The following is a 21,622-nucleotide window of genomic DNA, read 5'->3' as shown; positions in this document are numbered from 1 at the left end:
GGAGAGGAAAAACAAACACCATCGTCGTCACCATTATGGAGCTCAGGCAATCACAAGTCTTAGGCTAAAGGATATTATTCATTCATTCATTCAATCATATTTATTGAGCGCTTACGGTGTACAGAGCACTGTACTCCTACTCTAACCCTCTCTGCCCTTTAGTCACATGGGGTTGAAACAATGTGCTTTGGCCAGTCCCAATAACCAAGTTCAAATTGCTTTGGGACTATTATAGCTGGATTGTTTTCAAATATTACTTGGTGAGGCTGATTCGCCCATCCTCCTCGATTATTGGAAGCCCTTGGAGGAAAAATGAATGAGAGAGGGGAGAAGGAAGCACAAACATGTTGAAAGTTGAGCCAGGTGGGCCCAGCAGAGCATCCAACTAGGAGACCAGTAAAGACCACTAACTGTGGGAGAGTAATTCCCGGGAATCTTCCTCCCTCAGTGCCTGGAAACACATTTTTCCTCAGAGTGGAGGAGAGAGTCGAGCCCAGTCTTTGGCCTAGATTATGGGTAATATTAGTCCCTTAAATCAGCGGCAGCAACGGCATTTATTGGGCAACTAATGTATTTGGAACACTGAAATAAGTAAATGGAAGTGGAAGTAAATGGAATGGAAATGGAAGTGAAGACAGATTGTTTAGATTTCTTTCTATGGAGAAGACACGGGATGGTGGTGATTTCTTTGCCTTTTTTTCAATGCTATTTAAGTGCTTACTATGTGCCAGGCACTGTACTAAGCGTTGGGTAGATACACGCTAATCAGGTTGGACGGTCAGTGTCCCACATGGCGCTCACAATCATTCATTCATTCATTCCATCGCATTTACTGAGTGCTTACTGTGTGCAGAGCATTGTACTAAGAGTTTGGTAGTGGACAATATAACAATAAACCAACAATTTCCCTGCCAATCCCCATTTTAACTGAGGCACCGAGAAGTGAAGTGACTTTCTCAAGGTCACAGAGCAGACAAGGGCAGAGCTGGGATCAGAACCCGGGTCCTTTGACGACTCCTATGCCCGTGCTCTATCCACTAGGCCACACTGCTGCCTTCACAGTAGCCTCGAACCAGGAGCGGGTTTGCATCTCTTTAGTTCATGAGGTTTGGCCCCCTTGTTATCTATCCTCTGTGTCTTTCTGTTTCTTTCATTGGTGGTTTTTGGCCTCTTTGTCTTTACATATTTATATTTATTTCTCCTGGGTTGACCGTTACAGTTTCAAGAATAGGACTGTCTCCGGTGTCATTCCCCTCACCATGTACGACAACGTTCGGCACCCAGTAGAAGCTCAGTCATTATTTCTTCATTCATTCAATCATATTTATCATCATCAGCATCATCAATCGTATTTATTGAGCGCTTACTATGTGCAGAGCACTGTATTAAGCACTTGGGAAGTACAAAATTGGCAACGTATAGAGACAGTCCCTACCCAACAGTGGGCTCACAGTCTAAAAGGGGGAGACAGAGAACAAAACCAAACATACTAACAAAATAAAATAAATAGAATACTGAGCTCTTCCTGTGTGCAGAGAGCACTGTACTAAGCGCTTGGGGAAACTACAGCACAACAAAAAACAGTGACATTCCCTGCCCACAATGAGCTTAAAATCTGTCTTTTGGGAAGCTAGAAAGTAGAGCATTTACATGACATCAAGACTGAGAATAAACCAAAGTTCTCTAGAACAACTGTAATAATAATGATGGCACTTATTAAGCACTTACTATGTGCAAAGCACAGTTCTAAGCGCTCCAAGTTCTTATTATTAAGTGACAGGAAGGTTTTGTGGAGAGCCTAGCACATTGTAAATCTTCAGTAACACCAACAAACAATTTGTATGTACCGCAGGCTTTTTTATTCTAGTTTTTCAGGCTTAATATAATTGTGACTCATTGCTTTTCATTAAACCTCTCTCATGCTTAATTTAACCGCACATTGGGAAGGCATCAATGAACTCTGTCAATTGCTAAAAGTAGAAAAATGTCCTTAAAGAGGCTTGGAATACAATAGCATTAGAATCAATTCCGTTACTTATTGTTAACAGAGAATCTGATGGTTAATTTCCTGGCAGATATTGAAATTTTCGTTGGTCTTCTCTGTTACCTTGGGTTCAGACCAACTGCCATCATTTTCATAACTGTATTTTCAGATCAATCCAAAGCTTATATTAGCCAATTTTTTATATAATGGCATCCATTAAGCGCTTACTATGTGCAAAGCACTGTTCTAAGCGCTGGGGAGGTTACAAGGTGATCAGGTTGTCCCACGGGGGGGCTCACAGTCTCAATCCCCATTTTACAGATGAGGGAACTGAGGCACAGGGAAGTGAAGTGACTCGCCCAAAGTCACACAGCTGACAATTGGCAGAGCCGGGATTTGAACCCATGACCTCTGGCTCCAAAGCCCATGCTCTTTCCACTGAGCCACGCTGCCTCTCGTGACTTGCCCAAAGTCACACAGCTGACAGTTGGTGGCGTCGGGATTTGAACCCATGACCTCTGACTCCAAATCCCGGGCTCTTTCCACTGAGCCACGCTGCTTCTCGTGACTTGCCCAAAGTCACACAGCTGACAGTTGGTGGCGTCGGAATTTGAACTCATGACCTCTGACTCCAAAGCCCGTGCTCTTTTCACTGAGCCACGCTGCTTCTCTAACACATGGGCATATTTAGGAAGAATAGGAAGAAAATGGGAGAAATTAGAGGGATATGAGAAGTCTCAAACTTTGCCTTTTGTGCAGAATCTAAGACAGGTTTGGTGTTTTAATAAATATTTAGAAAGAAAAACAATTTTTTTGAACATTCTAGGTATATATGACATTAAGGAAAGCTTGTCATTATCCCGTTCTTGGTTTTTTGGTTCTGGAGTTGATTTAGGGCCGTTACCGAACGCTGACGATTGTGATGGGAGTGTGTTGGGTTTTTGAGTTTTTAACTATTCTTTCTAGACGGCTAGGAGTGAGAGAACCTCTCAGGTCGCACCTGGAGAGTTTCCAGTAGTTTACCAGTCTCGACTACAGGAGGGATTGTCAAGCGGAGGCCCACCCATTCCATTCCTAGCTTGGGCAGCGGCTAGCGAGTGGAAGGCCATCTGCTATAAGTCAAAACTCACCCGCGCTGGGCAGCAGCGGCTTGGGAGAGAGTCGAGAGCGGAGACTCAGGCTTACCGCGTGGAAGGAGGCAATGGTAAACCGCTTCCGTATTTTTGCCAAGAAAACTCTACGGATACACTACCAGAACGATTGCAGATGGAGGTGGGGCGTTTGGGGAGAGATGTGTCCGTAGCGTCGCTACGTGTCAGATACGACTCGACGGCACGAGACAACAGGAGCGAGAGATGTGGGCTCTGTTTCAGCCCCACTACTCGCTCTCCATTTGGTCTGGGTCCTCCATTTCCTCCATTTCTCTCAAGTGACTAGAGAGACCATGTCCTCCATCAATCAATCAATCAATCAATCATATTTATTGAGCGCTCACTGTGTGCAGAGCACTGTACTAAGTGCTTGGGAAGTACGAGTTGGCAACATATAGAGACAGTCCCTACCCAACAGTGGGCTCACAGTCTAAAAGGGGGAGACAGAGAACAAAACCAAACATACTAACAAAATAAAATAAATAGAATAGATATGTACAAGTGAAATAAATAGAGTAATAAATATGTACAAACATATATACATATATACAGGTGCTGTGGGGAAGGGAAGGAGGTAAGATGAGGGGGATGGAGAGGGGGACGAGGGGGAGAGGAAGGAAGGGGCTCAGTCTGGGAAGGCCTCCTGGAGGAGGTGAGCTCTCAGTAGGGCCTTGAAGGGCCCTTACATCCTTACATCTTCTGTGGTATTTGTTCCTTTCCAGGGTTACTTTTTAGAACAGATGAGATAACGATTTTAAAGTGTTTGAGCGCTTCAGGTGAAGGATGACACACATGCAGTGTGCTAACATTATTCTGATGATGGGATTTCCTTATTAATAAAATGGAAATTTGTCAGTACTTCTTGATGGCTCATTGTTAAGCTGCTTATTACATAACGTTTAAATTTCTGCAGGAATGTGACTAATCGACATTGCAGTATTTGATCGGATGCAGAATAGAAATGAGGGCAAAGTACTGAGTTGAAAACCTTAAGAAATGCTTTTGGCGGTACAGTACGACATAAAATGACAAAGACCCTGCTGTAGGAACGGACAGACCAGGTACTACAGAACATACAGTGTGCTACATCTGGTAAAATGAATTCCACGTTACAACTGAAGGATCACAGAAATACTTGACATTCACGTCTGATCTCAGGAGAGGATTTGATAAATGCTAATCTTCCCGACTGATAGATTCACTTGGGAATCAAGCACAAATCAAATATTTGTCACATTTCTACATATGGTGTTTTCTTTCTACTAAAATAAAGTCCTGGTACTGAATGCTTTCATGACCGAGTCGGGTTGTAAGGCTGAGGGGAAGAGAGAAGCCGTGCGGCCAACTGGAAAGAGCCCAGGCCTGGGAGCCGGAGGACCTGGGTTCTAATCCCTGCTCCGCCGCTTGCCCGCTGTGTGACCTTGGGCAAGTCACTTCACTTCTCTGAGCCTCAGTTTCTTCATCGGTAAAATGGGGATTCATTACCCGTTCTCCCTCCTACATAGTCCGTGAGCCTCGTGTGGGACAGAGATTGTGTCCAACATCTTGGATCTACTCCAGTGCGGAGCACGGTGTAAGAGCGGAACCAATACTACCACTATTATTGTAATTATTAGGATGAGAGAAGGGTATTCGGGTGATATTGGTACCGGAGATCGAAACGAGTTAGGTTTTGAATAGACATTTGGTGGTAACCGGCAGGGATGTTTTAACACCTGGACTAAAAGGGCAGCTGCCCCCGGGCCTCTACCCTCGGATGAGTCCGGCAGCCATCCCAATAACCCAAAACCTCCCTCCCATCTCTGCTCCGATCACTGAGCTGGCAGTGTATGGGAGCTGTGAGCCCGCTGTTGGGGAGGGACCGTCTCTATATGTTGCCAACTTGTACTTCCCAAGCGCTTAGTACAGTGCTCTGCACATAGTAAGCGCTCAATAAATACCACTGAATGAAGGAATGTGCCCTCGTTCTAGGGGAGGGGTTGGACCCTGGACCCCCTGAATCCGTGCCGCGGCCTTGGTGACTCTTTAGAAAACACCCACTCTTCTGTTATCTTGCTCTTTGAAACATACTTTTGGTTTTCATTCAATCGTATTTATTGAGCGCTTACTGTGTGCAGAGCACTGTACTAAGCGGTTGGGAAGTACAAGTTGGCAACATATAGAGACGGTCTCTACCCAACAATCAATCAATCAATCAATCGTATTTATTGAGCGCTTACTGTGTGCAGAGCACTGTACTAAGCGCTTGGGAAGTACAAACTGGCAACATATAGAGACGGTCCCTACCCAACAGTGGACTCACAGTCTAGAAGACTGGTTTTGCTGCCCCAGGACTTTCCTGCTTTTCCTCCCGGACCTCTCTAACCCCTCCTCTTCCACCTGTCATTCCCTAACTGTAGATATCCCGGAAAGCTCCGTTCTGGGTCTCCTTGTTTGAGCTGACTCTCGTGGCTTCAGCTACTACTTTTACAAAGAGGATTTCCAAATCTACCTCTCTAGGTCCAACCTTTCTCCAGCAATTCAAAGATATTTCCTCTTGTCTCCAGAATACTTCCACATGGGGCTCACAGTCTAAGTAGGAATGATGATGATGATAATAATAATAATAATGGCGTTTATTAAATGCTTACTATGTGCAGAGCACTGTTCTAAGCGCTGGGGAGGTTACAGGGTGATCAGGTTATCCCACGGGGGGCTCACAGTCTTCATCCCCATTTTCCAGATGAGGGAACTGAGGCCCAGAGAAGTGAAGTGACTTGCCCCAGATCACACAGCTGACAAGCGGCGGAGCCGGGATTTGAACCCATGACCGCTGACTCCAAAGCCCGGCCTCTTTCCACTGAGCCACGCTGCTCAGGAAAGAGAACAGGTATTGAATCACCATTGTTCAGAGGAGGAGACTGAGGCAAAGAGACGTGAGGTGACTTGCCCGAGGTCACATAGCAGCCAAGTAGCCAAGGCAGGATTAGAACTCAGGTCCCCTGGCTCTCAGGCTTATGCTTTATCCACTAGGCCACGTGGCTTTTCAGGCTTTTCTGTGTTTTCTCGCTCCTGCCATTCCTTCTAGATGACCCTCCCTCCCTCTGGAAATTTAATAATAATGATTGTGGTATTTAAGTGCTTACTGTAACATAACAGGCACTGAGTATATATCATTGATTGACTGAATGGTGATCTTTTCCCAGATTAAATGCTTGCTCCCCTGCTGTGGCTGCTGACAATTCCCAAACAGTACTCCCAAACATTCCCAAACATGCTCCACTTCCCTACCAGTATGCTCTTGCCCTTACCTCATAACAGACCTCCAAAAGAAAAGAACATATCCTAATGTTTAAAAAATCCCATTTGGGGGTTGTTTTTCCAGCTCCCTGTGGGCAGACAATGTGTCTACCAAATCCGGTGTAATATAATAATAATTTTAGTGTTTGTTAAGCGCTATGTGTCAAGCACCGTACTAAGCACAGGGGTAGAAACAAGATAATCAGGTCCCACATGGGGCTCACATTCTAAGCAGGAAGGAGAAGAGGTATTGAATGCCAATTTTGCAGGTGAGGGAACTGAGGCACAGAGAAGTTAAGTGACCTGTCCAAGGTCACACAGCATGTAAGTGGTGGAGCAGGGATCAGAGCCTAGATCCTCTGATTCCCAGGCCCATGTTCTTTCCACTAGGCCTTGCTGCTTGGACTCTCCCAACATTTATTTTAGTGCGCCGTACCCAGGAAATGCTCAATAAAGACCACTGATTGATTATATCAAAGTGAAATTCTCTCATGCTGCAGTTTAAGCCTAGTCCTCCCTGTTCTGTCCAAAGTAGAAATCTAAGAAATGTGGTCAGCAGTCTCTGTTGAGTAATCCTTCATATCCTTGAAAGTCGTGTTTTTACCTTTCGACCCACGCTTTTTCACATGAAAGCACCACTTGTTAACAATTGACAAGAACCGCTTGTTAATGCTGAAATTGGGGCCCTAGAGATGTCCCTTAGTGTCTTCCTGGGGTCCCTGCTACCTAAAACTAGAAACTAAAACTAGACAGTACCTCTTTCCTAGGTTATGTAATAGTCACTGAGTCTAGTAGAATACTGTGTGCTATGTGCTCCATAAATATCGTTGCCTGATTGACCGGTCCATACAATTTGCTCCTGAAAAGACTTTTTCAGTTGAAGACAGGAAAATAATCCCGGGCTGGAGATGCTGTAGATAAGTGAACATGTAAAATTCGATTGGAACAAAACAGTCGATTCCCCTGTCAAAAAACAAAATCCGCTAGCATTGCCATCACAACCTCCAGTGTTTGCCACATGCCTGAATGTAAAAAACATTGCTTTATCTAGTAGTAATAATAATAGTATTTATTGAGCACCTACTGGGCACAAACCACTACTAAGCACCGGGAATAAAATACATAGATGAGATTCATTGATTCAATCGTATTTATTGAGCACCTACTGTGTGCAGACCACTGTACTAAGCGCTTGGGAAGTCCAAGTTGGCAACATCTAGAGATGGTCCCTACCCAACAACGGGCTCACAGTCTAGAAGGGAGAGACAGACAACAAAACAAAACATGTGGACGGGTGTCAAGTCATCAGAACAAATAGAATTAAAGCTAAATGCACATCATTAACAAAATAAATAGAATAGTAAATATGTACAAGGAAAATAAATGGAGTAATAAATCTGTACAAACATAGATACAGGTGCTGTGGGGAGGGGAAGGAGGAGAGGAAAAAGGGGGCTCAGTCTGGGAAGGCCTGTATAGATAGACCTGGTCATTGTCCCCCAAGGGGCTCTCAATCTAAGAGTAAGAAGGGAGAGTGTGGGAGGTAACCACAGACATATGAGGAGTTTTTCAAATGAAAACTATAAGCTGTAAGACAAAGGATAAATGTGACTATAGCAAGAGGGCATTGTGGTTAGAGGAACGGGGTTTCCGGCCCCTCAGGGCTCAGCGCGACAGTCGGAAAGATCACAGCCGTGGCCTTCCCAACAGTCTCAAAGCGATGCTGCCGATGCTTGAGTAGTTCCTGGGCGGGAGAAAGGGTCAACAGTAGTCCTAGTCGAGGAGGCGGGGAGGCGTCTTCTCTCCCGCACAGCAGGCCCCGGCCATCGGATGTACGGGGACCGGTTTGGGAAGCAGGCTGCAGGAGTTCCCGCCCCCTTCCTGGGCCAGAGCAAGGGCTGAAAACATTCCCGGTGGTGTAGGGAGGAGGACGAGGAAAGCCCTCTCTCACACCTTAGGCCTTCCGGGGGGTCTCTGTCTCCTCTTGGGGCACAGAACTCCGACACTGCCTTTACATGGTAGTCATAAGATGACTTATTGCAGTTTGAGTCAGTCTGAAACCATTTATTTGTCTGGATTTTAACTGGAAAGGAAGGGTGAAAGAGCAACGCAGGCTTGGCCCTGAATAAACTTCCCGAGTATGCAGCGTAAGAGCTAGATACAATTTTCAGATAAGCGCGTCGATACTCTTTCAAAATAATTACTGAATTGCTGACTCGCTTCTCAAATTTGGAAAGTTTTGAGGACCAAGAGAAAATGAGACTTGTTAGTCATAATTGACTCTCGGCTGGACTCACTAATGAAATTACAGGGCTACTGAAGTCTGTTTATCCCTTATTCCAGATTTGCCATTAAGATTTCAGATGGGGACTCTGGTTCCAAAATGAACCCTTGTATAATGCCCACATTTCTCAGAAGGTGAGCGTCCATTCTCGAACCATTATACCCCCTAATCAATTTTATTTTCTAAAACCTGGCCCTGAAACTACCGTATTCCAAAGTTTTAAACCCTAGCTCACCCGGAGACCAAAAAAAAAAAAAAAAAAAGAGTAACCTCCTGGTCATTGTATGTCATCCACACAGAAATGAAGGCATTGCTGGGTCAGACAATATGATTGTTGGAAAGTTAATCCGCAGGAAAAATTGGCAAGATGAGAGAGCTGTCAAATATCTAAGGTCTTGCGTCCCTTTTATTGAATTTTACCACAGAAAAACAAAATGCCATTTGTTGAAGAAAATACAAATGTCCCTCCTCTTTGCGATGAGCGCACACATCTAATTTGAGGACTGGCCCTAGCCTCATTAACCTAACTTCTTCCTCACCCTTGCCAAAACCTGTTTTCATTTAAAGCTTAAAAAGATTGTGATTTATTTCATTCAACAGGTCCGGGTACATAAGAACTGAGCCTGTTTCAGAGAGAAAAGATTAAACAAACTACAACATTTTACAAAGATAATGAAACACGGTGCATTTCACTCTCGTGAGACGATTGTTCCGCTCTTGTTAAAGAACCGTAATGAGTTTCATGTTAAAAACTATGAGATTTCACACCAGACCTACCGAAGATCTCACTAAAAGAGTGCGGCTTCATGGTCGGCGACTGCCCCGTCTCACACTTTCTTACTATATTTTTAAGAATTTTCACTTTGGTACTTCCTAGTTCTACCCCACCCAGGCTGGGTTATTGACATCGTAGTCCCAGGATGAAAAGACTCGTTAAAAGTCGGTAAGATAAAAGCGCTTGTTGAGTGTCTACTAAGTAGAAAGCCCTGAATTAGGTAGGCCCTTTGAGGAGTTAGAATGGAAGACCAGGGTGTGTCCTTGTCCTTCGATAGCTTACAATCTCACGGGGGGGAGATAGGGTGAACACGAATGCGCGACCGTACGTGTAAAGTGCACAAAACTGCAAATGACAACTGGAGAAACATCGAGTTGGAAAGCGCAGCTCTCTTCGCCGTCCGGCTGACGGATCTAATCAAAGATTGCCGGAACCCCATTCGGCTCTTTGGTCCCTCGCCTCTTCGTCCGTTCCTTTTCCAGGAAGAAATCCGACGTCTCCAGTTTACGACCGTCCACTTGGAAACGGCGCTTCCCACTTTCTCCTTTCCCGACCGTTCTCTCGTGGGCAAGTCGGTGATGGGAATCTTTAGAGGGGAGGCGGTGGGGGGGGGAAAAACAACCGGCATTTCGAAATGTCGAGACTTTAAGGGAAGCTGTTGATCCTCAACGTACAGTACATCTAAGAGTCAATAAATAGACAAAGAAAATTCAGACCTTTGATGACCCCTGGTGAATAAACTAAGCACTGCATTGAAATGCAGCCTCAGCTAAAGACAACTTAAAGTCGAGTCCACTGAAATTCGGCCGCACGTCAAGTAACGCAAAAGCGGGCTATGAAATGATCGCCTTACTCCGCTTGCCGAGAAGAACCGGTTCCCTTTTAGCGCGGTCCGTTTCGCTCTGGAACGGCTCCTCGGGTAATGAACATCTGCACTTCAAAATCCCTGAAAGTGATTCCGGAAAGGACGAATGGAGAGGTGAATGTGGCTCTAGGACCAAGAGAAGACGAGACTGGTTGGCCATAATTGACTCTCCGCTGGACTCACCAGTGAAATTGCAGGGCTACCAAAGTCTGTTTAGCCCTTATTCCAAATTTGCCATTAAGATTTCAAACGGGGACTCTGGTTCCAACATGAACCTCTGTATAACGCCCACATTTCTCAGAAGGTGAGGAGTTTATATATAAATATATATATAAAGTTTTTAAAAGGATGAATATACGTGTAAATATATATATCAACGCATACGCACGCATACACGTAAAATGTCTGTCTGTCTGTGTTTTATTTCTCTTATGACCCTTGGAGAATAAGAAACCTAATTGTACTTCCCAAGCACTTAGTACGGTGCTCTGCGCACAGTAAGCACTCAATAAATACGATTGAATGAATGAATGAACAGCGGTAACATTGATTATAGAAGAAATCAAAGTCCTTCGAAAGGCAGAATCTGTCATTTCGTTTCATATTGTGTACTGTGAGCCCGCCGTTGGGTAGGGACCGTCTCTATATGTTGCCAACTTGTAGTTCCCAAGCGCTTAGTATGGTGCTCTGCTCACAGTAAGCGCTCAATAAATACGATTGAATGAATGAATACAGCGGTAACATTAATTATAGGAGAAATCAAAATCCTTTGAAAGGCAGAATCTGTAATTTCATTTCATATCGTGTACTGTGAGCCCGCTGTTGGGTAGGGACCGTCTCTATATGTTGCCAACTTGTACTTCCCAGGCGCTTAGTACGGTGCTCTGCACACAGTAAGTGCTCAATAAATACAATTGAATGAATGAATACAGCAGTAACATTAATTATAGGAGAAATCAAAGTCCTTTGAAAGGCAGAATCTGTAATTTCATTTCATATCGTGTACTGTGAGCCCGCTGTTGGGTAGGGACCGTCTCTATGTGTTGCCAACTTGTACTTCCCAAGCGCTTAGTACGGTGCTCTGCACACAGTAAGCGCTCAATAAATATGATTGAATGAATGCAGTGGTAACATTGATTATAGAAGAAATCAAAGTCCTTTGAAAGGCAGAATCTGTAATTTCATTTCATATCGTGTACTGTGAGCCTGCCATAGGGTAGGGACCGTCTCTATACGTTGCTAACTTGTACTTCCCAAGCGCTTAGTACAGTGCTCTGCACACAGTAAGCGCTCAATAAATACGATTGAATGAATGAATATATTTAGTACAGTAATGTCTTATGGAAGAGTTGGGAAGTGTGAACCAATCTACTTATATAACCCCAATTTATAATCAGATATTTCAAATATAATGACTTGCCTATGATTCCCAGTTACCAGCTACAATTCCCTTCTATGAAGATTCCCCCCTTGCCTGTAAAAATCTGAATTCCATAAACAGCTGTGTGTGACAAGTGTGTGGTGAATATCCGAGCTCTGAAATGTTCTGGATTGTGTCAGGCTATGAGTAAGAAATAGATTAGTTACTGAATCTCAAATGCAGAGGACTCAAATTCTCTATGAGGTTCAGATACTCCAACCATGAAAAGAGAACCCAGAGTGTATATGAACAGTGTTGTAAAAACACTTCTACGAGCGCCTTTTCAAAAGGCTCATGTCCACTCTTCTTCTCTCCCTAACCAAACCGCCATCTCCAACCACTCGGTGGCTAATGGCACTTTCTCCTCTGCCTTCAAACATGCTCACAACTCCCCTGTACTAAAATTGTTTTCCTGTCGAGATCCCACTACACCCTCTATCTCCCTATCTCTGGTTCCTGTTCAAACTCTTCAGATGGGTTTTATCCACCTGCTGCCTCCGCTTCTTCTGTTGTGCTGTCCCAGGCGCTGAGCAAAACAAACGGTGCACAACATCGCTCAAAATCAGCCTTTTCCTCTCCATCTAAACCGCTACCACATTCATCCAAGCACTTATCCCATCCCGCTTTGATAACTGCATCAGCCTCGTTGCTGAACTCCCGGGCCTCCTGTCTCTCCCCACTCCAGTCCGTGCAACACTGTGCTTCGTGGATATTTTTCTACAGAAATGTCCTATCCACGTTTCCCCACTCCTCAAGAACCTCCAGCGGTTGTCGGTTCACCTCCTTATCTAACAGAAACTCCTCACCGTCCATTTTAAAGCACTCGATCATCTCGCCCCATCCTACCTCACCTCACCTCTACTACAGCCCAGTCCGCGCCTTCCGCTCTTCTAACACCACCAGCTTACCGACCGTGCCTTGATCTCATCTATTTCGCTGATGACCCCTTTCCCACGTCCTCCCCGAAGCCTGGAATTTCCTCCTCCTCCATATATATATAGAGAGAGCCCATTGTTGGGTAGGGACCGTCTCTATATGTTGCCAACCTGGACTTCCCAAGCGCTTAGTACAGGTCTCTGCACACAGTAAGCGCTCAATAAATACGATTGATTGATTGTACTCCCCAAGCGCTTAGTACAGTGCTCCGCACACAGTAAGCGCTCAATAAATACGATTGAATGAATACAGATTTTTTACTCTATTTATTCTACTTGTACGTATTTACTATTCTATTTATTTTATTTTGTTAATGTGCTTTGTTTTGTCGTCTGTCTCCCCCTTCTAGACCGTGAGCCCGCTGTTGGGTAGGGACCGTCTCTAGATGTTGCCAACTTGGACTTCCCAAGCGCTTAGTACAGTGTTCCGCACACAGTAAGTGCTCAATAATACGATTGAATGAATGAATGAATACAGATATTTTACTCTATTTATTCTACTTGTGCATATTTACTATTCTATTTATTTTATTTTGTTAATATGTTTTGTTTTGTTGTCTGTCTCCCCCTTCTAGACTGTGAGCCCGCTGTTGGGTAGGGACCGTCTCTAGATGTTGCCAACTTGGACTTCCCAAGCGCTTAGTACAGTGCTCCGCACACAGTAAGTGCTCAATAAATACAACTGAATGAATGAATGAATGCTGCCAACTTGTACTTCCCAAGCGCTTAGTGCAGTGCTCCGCACACAGTAAGCACTCAATAAATATGATTGAATGAATAAATGCATGGTAAGTACTTGATAAATACTATTATCCATTATACTAGATTATACTATAATACTATTGTAATCAGCGGTGTTTGTTCAGCGCTTACTCTGTGCAGAGTGCTATACTAAAGCACTTGGGCAAAGACAATACAATAGAGTTGGTAGACACATTCCCTGCCCACAGCGAGCTCACAGTCTAGAGGGGGGGATAATAATGATGGCATTTATTAAGCGCTTACTATGTGCAAAGCACTGTTCTAAGTGCTCATTAATAGAACTAAATAATTTATAGATGTGGACATAAGTGCTTGTGGGGCTGAGGGTGGGGCGAATATCAAATGCCCAAATAGCAACATCCACTACATTCCTGGATCCACCTTCTCCTCCACTCCACCCCAACTACCTCTCCACAGGTCCAGGCAATCGCCATCTCTCAACTTGACTACTGCGTCCATTTCTTCACTCATATCCCTGCCTCCAGTAGCTCCACTCAATTAAGCGATCGATGGCATTTATTGGGCACTTACTGTGTGCAGGGCCCCATACTAAGGGCTTGGGAGAGTACATTGGAGAAGATAGGCACAATCCCAGCCTTCCACGTTGCTGCCCAGATCATTTTTCTACAATGTCGTTCTGTAAGTCAATCAATCAATATTGAAGGGCTCAATCCTAACCTAATTGAAAGATTGGGGAAGTTCTAGAACCTTGGAGCATGGAGAAACATGTATCATTAAAAAGCGTGGCTCAGTGGAAAGAGCCCGGACTTTGGAGTCAGAGGTCATGGGTTCAAATCCCGGCTCTGCCAGTTGTCAGCTGTGTGACTATGGTCAGGGCACTTAACTTCTCTGGGCCTCAGTTCCCTCATCTGTAAAATGAGGATCAAGACTGTGACCTGATCACCTCGTAACCTCCTGAGTGCTTAGAACAGTGCTTTCCACATAGTAAGCACTTAATAAATGCCACTATTATTATTATTATTAACCAGAACATAATGATCACTTGTAAGGGTTTATAACACCCTAGGATCATACAGTCCTATAGAGTTGAACCAACCAGTCTTTAAATAATGAAGCATGTGTAAATTCAGAAATAGCCTCAAATGGCAGGAATCTTTTGGCCCTTAAATTTTGCTCTCTCTTCTGGGTTTGAACTTCCCTTTCAAACATCTATGCGTGGAAAGGATTCCAGAGAGGGAGAGCAGCAACGAGAGATACCAGTAGCAAGGGTAGCAGTGATATTCATCGAGCGCGTCGTGCGTGTGATGGGCCGTATTAAGCGCTTGGGAAAGTACAGCAGGAACAAAAAACATGTTCCCTGCCAACAACAAACTTATAATTGAACGGGGGTGACAAATATGTGAGCCCATTGTTGGGTAGGGACCGTCTCTATATGCTGCCGACTCGTACTCCCCAAGCACTTAGTCCAGTGCTCTGCACACAGTAAGCGCTAGATAAATACGATTGAATGAATGAATGAATGAAATATTTACAAATAGTGAGAATAATAGAAAGAAGCAGCATCAAATGAGGATGGGATATCAGAATAAATCATTGAATGTGCAAGTGAATAAACATATATATATTATTATATATACAATATGATTTATATGTATAAATATAAATGCTGCAGAGGGACCCAAGCATCTTCTCCAGGCCATGAGAACCCCAGGTGTTCCTAACCTCTTGTACTGGGTGAAGTTAAAAGCCCACAGTCTTGTTCATTCATTCATTCATTCAATCGTATTTATTGAGTGCTTACTGTGTGCAGAGCACTGTACTAAGCCCTCGGGAAGTACAAGTTGGCAACATATACACACGGTCCCTACCCAACAGCGGGCTCACAGTCTAGAAGGGGGAGACAGACAACAAAACAAAACATATTAACAAAATAAAATAAATAGAATAAATATGTACAAGTAAAATAAATAGAGTAATAAATATGTACAAACATATATACATATATACAGGTGCAGTGGGGAGGGGAAGGAGGTAAGGCGGGGGATGGGGAGAGGAAGGAGGGGGCTCAGTCTGGGAAGGCCTCCTGGAGGAGGTGAGCTCTCAGTAGGGCTTTGAAGGGAGGAAGAGAGCTAGCTCAGCGGATGTGCGGAGGGAGGGCATTCCAGGCCAGGGGGAGGACGTGGACCGGGGGTCGACGGTGGGATGGGCGAGAACGAGGCACGGTGAGGAGGTTAGTGGCAGAGGAGTGGAGGGTGCGGGCTGGGCTGGAGAAGGAGAGAAGGGAGGTGAGGGAGGAGGGGGTGAGGGGATGGACAGCCTTGAAGCCGAGAGTGAGGAGTTTCTGCCCAATGCGTAGGTTGATTGGTAGCCACTGGAGATTTTTGAGGAGGGGAGTAACATGCCCAGAGCATTTCTGCACAAAGACGATCCGGGCAGTGGCGTGAAGTATAGATTGAAGTGGGGAGAGACAGGAGGATGGGAGATCAGAGAGGAGGCTGATGCAGTAATCCAGTCGGGATAGGATGAGAGATTGAACCAGCAGGGTAGCGGTTTGGATGGAGAGGAAAGGGCGGATCTTGGAGATGTTGCGGAGGTGAGACTGGCAGGTTTTGGTGACGGAGCAGATGTGAGGGGTCAACGAGAGAGCGGAGTCGAGGATGACACCGAGGTCGCGGGCTTGTGAAACGGGAAGGATGGTAGTGCCGTCAACAGTGATGGGAAAGTTAGGGAGAGGGCAGGGTTTGGGAGGGAAGATAAGGAGTTCAGTCTTGGACATGTTGAGTTTTAGATGGCGGGCAGACATCCAGATGGAGATGTCCTGAAGGCAGGAGGAGATACAAGCCTGGAAGGAGGGAGAGAGAGCAGGGGCAGAGATGTAGATTTGGGTGTCATCAGTCATCATTTGGTGTCTTATGCTTGTCTTATGCTGTCGTGTTGTCTCTGACCCATAGAGATGCCATGGACATATCTCTCCCAGAATGCTCCACTTCTGTCTGCAATTGTTCTGGTAGTGTATCCATAGAGTTTTCTTGGTAAAAATCCAGAAGTGGTTTACCATTGCCTCCTCCCGCACAGTAAACGAGTCTCCGCCCTTGACTCTCTCCTGTGCCACTGCTGCCCAGTACAGGTGAGCTTTGACTTGTAGCAGATGGCCTTCCACTCGCTAGCCACTGGCCAAGCTAGGAATGGGATGGGTAGGCCTCTGCTTGATTCTCCCTCCCATAGTCGAGACCGGTAGAGTACTGGAAACTCTCCAGGTGTGACCCTGAGAAGGGGCGGGGGTCTATCGCTAGGTACCCAATAAATGTTACCAGCGGGAGAGCGAACACCTAGACTGGAAAAAACTAAGTTGGCTAGGAAATTTTAAAAGCTGCCTCCAGTTCCATCCCATTCAAAGTCCAGCATCATAGAGCCCCAGGCTGATCTTCTGGAAGTGGGTATGCTTTCCTGCCTCGTCTCCCTTTCTCCCCTTCTTGCCATTGTCAATGCTCTTTCGAGTCCAGCAGCAGCAACCACACCTGGGGAAGAGGTGGGCAAGGAAAGGGTGCTATGGGAATTGGGTATTTAGAGACACCTGTCCTCAATTTTGAATCTGAGGTGTTGTCCTCTCCACACATGTGCGTGTGGTTGTAAAAGACCAGAGAGGTGAAATATCTGTGGAGGGGGGAGGTTAGGTGCAGTTCTACCTTGAGGTAGTAATCACTCAATCCATCCGTCACATTTATTGATCACTTACTGTGCTCAGTGCTTAGAACGGTGCTTTGCACATGGTAAGCACTTAATGAATGCCATTATTATCATTATTATTATTATTACCGTGGTCTGAGCACTGTGCTAAATTCTTGGGAGAGTAGAATCTAACAGATTTGGTAGGGATATTCCCTGCCCAAAGGGAGTGTACAGTCTAGAGGGAGAAATAAGGCTTTCTAGCCCTGGATGACTTTCTAGCCTTTGAATTCTCTCAAACCACATCTCAGCTAAGATATTTCTTGCTAGACTTTCTAATAGAAGGTAAGTCTAGCGTTGCAGATCAGTTTTTTTTTTTTTACATCTTTTGCTCTTAATATGCTTCAGCAAGATATATTTGGATTTTTACATCTTTCGGGGCATATTCACAATGTTTCCTCATTTACCTCAATTCCTAGGTCTGGCTTGTTAAGACAGGAAGCTCAACTACCCCTCTTATCTTTTAGCTACAAGATGGGGTTTGTAGAGGCTCACGAAGAATGCTTTTCTACCATCAGATTAATGTAAGACATGATGTGTTATATTGATGCTAAGAAATAATTCACAGTTTATAGTGAGAAATACATGATCTTGGAAGAAAAACTTCTGATATGGTTTTGAATAAGGAAATTGGACTATAGCTTCAGGGGAATTTTAAAACCCTCTTTCCTCCTCCAATTCACTTCAAATGGGAATTTGAATGCAAAATCTAGATACGGCTAGATAAAGCTCCTTTGCTAGATGTCGTGAAGGTCGAACCCACGGTATTTACTGATAGACCGAATATGGTTTACATTTTATGGATGAGAAAAGTGAGGCACAGAGAAGTGAAGTGACTCGCCCAGGGTCACACAGCAGACAAGCGAAGGAGTCAAGATTAGAACCCAGCTCCCTCTATTCCCAGGTCCGTGTTCTTTCCACCAGGCCTTGCTAGAATTTCCCAAATTATGAAACTGCTAAGGTATGAAAGAATCCTCATATTTGACTTCAGTAGTATGAAGATGCAATAGTAATTAATGTATCTAAAATGTCAGAGCTACCCCTTTTCGGGGATTTATACAGGCATTATGCATGTTATGCCAGGAAATGTTGGTCAACCAGGTGGCCTAATGAGAAGCAGGCCATGGAATAAATTAAAGGAGAAACCCTCTCCCTTGCCTATTCCTCTCTTTGAGGGAAAAATCGCAGGTGTCAAAGTCCAAGAGGGAGATGGAGACGATTTCCCCCGCAGATTTTTAAGCCTTCCTCTAAGTCTCACTCAAACTAACAAGACCCGAGAGTCTCCGATCAGGGCTGAAAATACCCAAAATGGAGGCTTTCTGGTCTGTCACTTCTCTGAAGTCTATCTCCTCCAGCACTTACCCCCTTCCCTGCAAATCTCCTCCCATTTTTCACCAAATTGACACTTCTGCGTGTTTGTTGGGTGGGTGGGGGTGAAAAGTGCATATGCGTGTTTTGGCATAATTACCCCCTGTATTCAAAAATGATCCTACTGACAGTGATAGCCTATCGGTGTAGCTAAAAAGACCTGTGTGCTCCCAACACTTCATCCCATGCCCTGTGCATTCGTTCAGTAGTATTCATTGAGTGCCTACTGTGTGCAAAGCACTACACTAAGCATTGGGTGTATGCAGAGGTAGTTTTTTCAGATGTGAACGCCCTTCCCACTTGAAGCATCTGTGGCTCTATCTGTCTCCCGAACATCCCGACATCTGATTGCTGCACACCAAGTTGGTCCGTCTGCTGCAGTTGACACCCAACAGTCTGCTGTTATACCACATTGTTTGAGACTATGCTTCACTCTGTCTTTAAAACATTTGTTCTGCTTTCCCTGCTTCCATCTGCCCAATTTCAATTCACCAGGCAACAGATGCCTGGTAGCCCGCTGTCATCCATTCTCCCGGTACATCCCCGCCCGGAAAGGTTGCGTTACGAGTCCACCGCCTGAGTACGAAGGAATGGCCCGCAATCCAAGATCTCCCTGTCGGGCTATTGGAAGTTGAGTGGAGGTAGAGTTGTATTTCAGTTCCAGGACAATGCCGCTGATCCTGAGACCAATCAGTTGTATTTATTGAGCACTTCCTGTGTGCTGCACACTGTACTAAGCACTTGGGAGAGGACAATATAACAGAGTTGGTAAACGCGTTCCCTGCCCATAACAGAGTTACAGTCTAGAGGGAGGAGATGGTACATATTCCTGCGCATATCTTTAAATCAAATGATATAAATTATTCATTTATAGCAATGTCTGCCTCCCCCTCTGGGCACTGTTTACACTTTCTCCTCGTTGTCTCACAGTCTCCTAAAGGCTTAGCAGGTTTAGTGGTCTATGGCATAGGAGGTGGTTGAGAAGGAAGTATCGGTAAATGTAAGAGACCAGTGGAAATTTTCAGGCCAAACAGGATTTTTTAGCAGCCCGGATGATATTTGAAATTGTATTTTCAGTGACAATGTTTTGGGTATTTTTTGATGCTTCAAAATGGCCAAATTGGGTATATTATGGTGCTGGATATTGGTAGGCAAAGGAAGTTTAGCAAATCCAATTCTTGGCTCCTAGGAACTTTTATTCTAAACCAGCCAACTCTGCCTTTGAGATGAGGACACTCTTCCATCTCCCGCTCATTGTTCTGACCTTTTCCTCCGCATAGGACTCCCTCCCAGTTAAAAGCTTCCCTCCTCACCTTCAAAGCTACTTCCTCCAAGTGGCAATTACCGACTAATCCCCCACAATCCTGGTCTCACAAACCCAGCCGCCACTTGAGCCCTCAGGTGTACGCGTGCTGGTTCATTATTTGTACACTTTCATTTTTTTTAATCATTTTGCAATGCTCTTAGTCTCTTACCTAGTGTGTATTTGGTGCTTTATATCCTTCTTTTCCTTCCCATTAGACTGTAAATAATCTGTCATGTTTTATTCCACTGCTTGGCATGCGTATAGTCAGGTACCTCTGCAATCTCCGCCCACATTAACAGGAATTCGGATTAGAGCCAGGGCATTCTGATTCCCAGAGTGGTGTCAATCAATCAATCAATTGTATTTATTGAGCGCTTATGTGTGCAGAGCACTGTACTAAGCGCTTGGGAAGTACAAGTTGGCAACATATAGAGACAGTCCCTACCCAACAGTGGGCAGCAGGCTTCCTAATCCAATTTGTATCTTTTTTAAGGTATTTGTTAAGCGCTTACTATGCGCCAAGCACCGTTCTAAGCATTGGGGTAGATACAAGGTAATCAGGTTAGACACGGTCCAGTCATTCATTCATTCAATTGTATTTATTGAGCGCTCGCTGTGTGCAGAGCATTGTACTAAGTGTTTGGAAGGTACAGTTCAGGAACGCATAGAGACAACCCCCTGCCCACAATGGGCTCACAGTCTAGAAGGGGGGAGACAGGCATCAAAACAAGTAAACAGTCATCAGTAGCATTAATATAAATAAATAGAATTATAGACATATACACGTTAATATAAATAGAATTATAACTATGTACATATATACACAATAATAATAATAATAATGCTGGCATTTATTAAGCACTTACTATGTGCAAAGCACTGTTCTAAGCGCTGGGGAGGTTACAAGGTGATCAGGTTGTCCCAAGGGGGGCTCACAGTCTTCATCCCCATTTTACAGGTGAACCCATTTGAACCCATGACCTCTGACTCCAAAGCCCGGACTCTTTCCACTGAGTCACGTTGCTTCTCTGCCTTTCCTCATCCTCCTCATCCTCTCATCCCCCTGCCTTGCTTTTCAGCCTAAAAGAAAAACCCGCAGAGGTCGTCTGAGAAGGAGTCTGGAAGAGGAGAAGCCAGTGAGGCAGACGCCCTACAGTCAGAAGGCACCATTCATTCATTCATTCAAGCGTATTTATTGAGCGCTTACTGTGTGCAGAGCACTGTACTAAGCACTTGGGAAGTCCAAGTTGGCAACATCTAGAGACGGTCCCTACCCAACAGCGGGCTCACAGTCTAGAAGGGGGAGACAGACAACAAAACAAAACATATTAACAAAATAAAATAAATAGAATAAATATGTACAAGTAAAATAAATCAAGTAATAAATATGTACAAGCATATATTCATTCTTTCATTCATTCAATCGTATATATACAGGTGGGGTAGATACAAGATAATCAGGTTAGACATGGTCCAGTCATCCAGTCATTCATTCATTCATTCAATTGTATTTATTGACCGCTCACTGTGTGCAGAGCACTGTACTAAGTGCTTCGAAGGTACAGTTCAGCAACATAGCACCCCTTAGTTGGGGTGGATGGCATGGAGGAAGTATATATACACACCATGTGTGTGACTCATCAATTAATCAACCAATCGATCCATAGGTTTCGTTGAGCCCTTGCTGTGTGTAGAAGGGAGTCGGTCGGGGCGATGGTGGGGGAGGGGGAGCAGAGGAAAATAATAATAATAATAATAATAATGTTGGTATTTAAGCGCTTACTATGTGCCAAGCACTGTTCTAAG

The 21,622-nt window shown here is 44.6% G+C and overlaps 1 non-coding gene across 1 annotated transcript; it reads right to left on the bottom strand.

Annotated features, from left to right (window-relative positions):
- Positions 1–16,553: 16,553 nt before the first annotated feature.
- Positions 16,554–16,691, bottom strand: LOC119948425. Its single transcript, XR_005456821.1, has one exon. It is a non-coding gene; the product is annotated as a small nucleolar RNA SNORA7 (small nucleolar RNA).
- Positions 16,692–21,622: the final 4,931 nt, after the last annotated feature.

Source organism: Tachyglossus aculeatus, chromosome X4 (genome assembly GCF_015852505.1).
Source record: "Tachyglossus aculeatus isolate mTacAcu1 chromosome X4, mTacAcu1.pri, whole genome shotgun sequence".
Taxonomy (NCBI): domain Eukaryota; kingdom Metazoa; phylum Chordata; class Mammalia; order Monotremata; family Tachyglossidae; genus Tachyglossus; species Tachyglossus aculeatus.
This window is presented reverse-complemented; position numbering and strand designations above follow the sequence as displayed.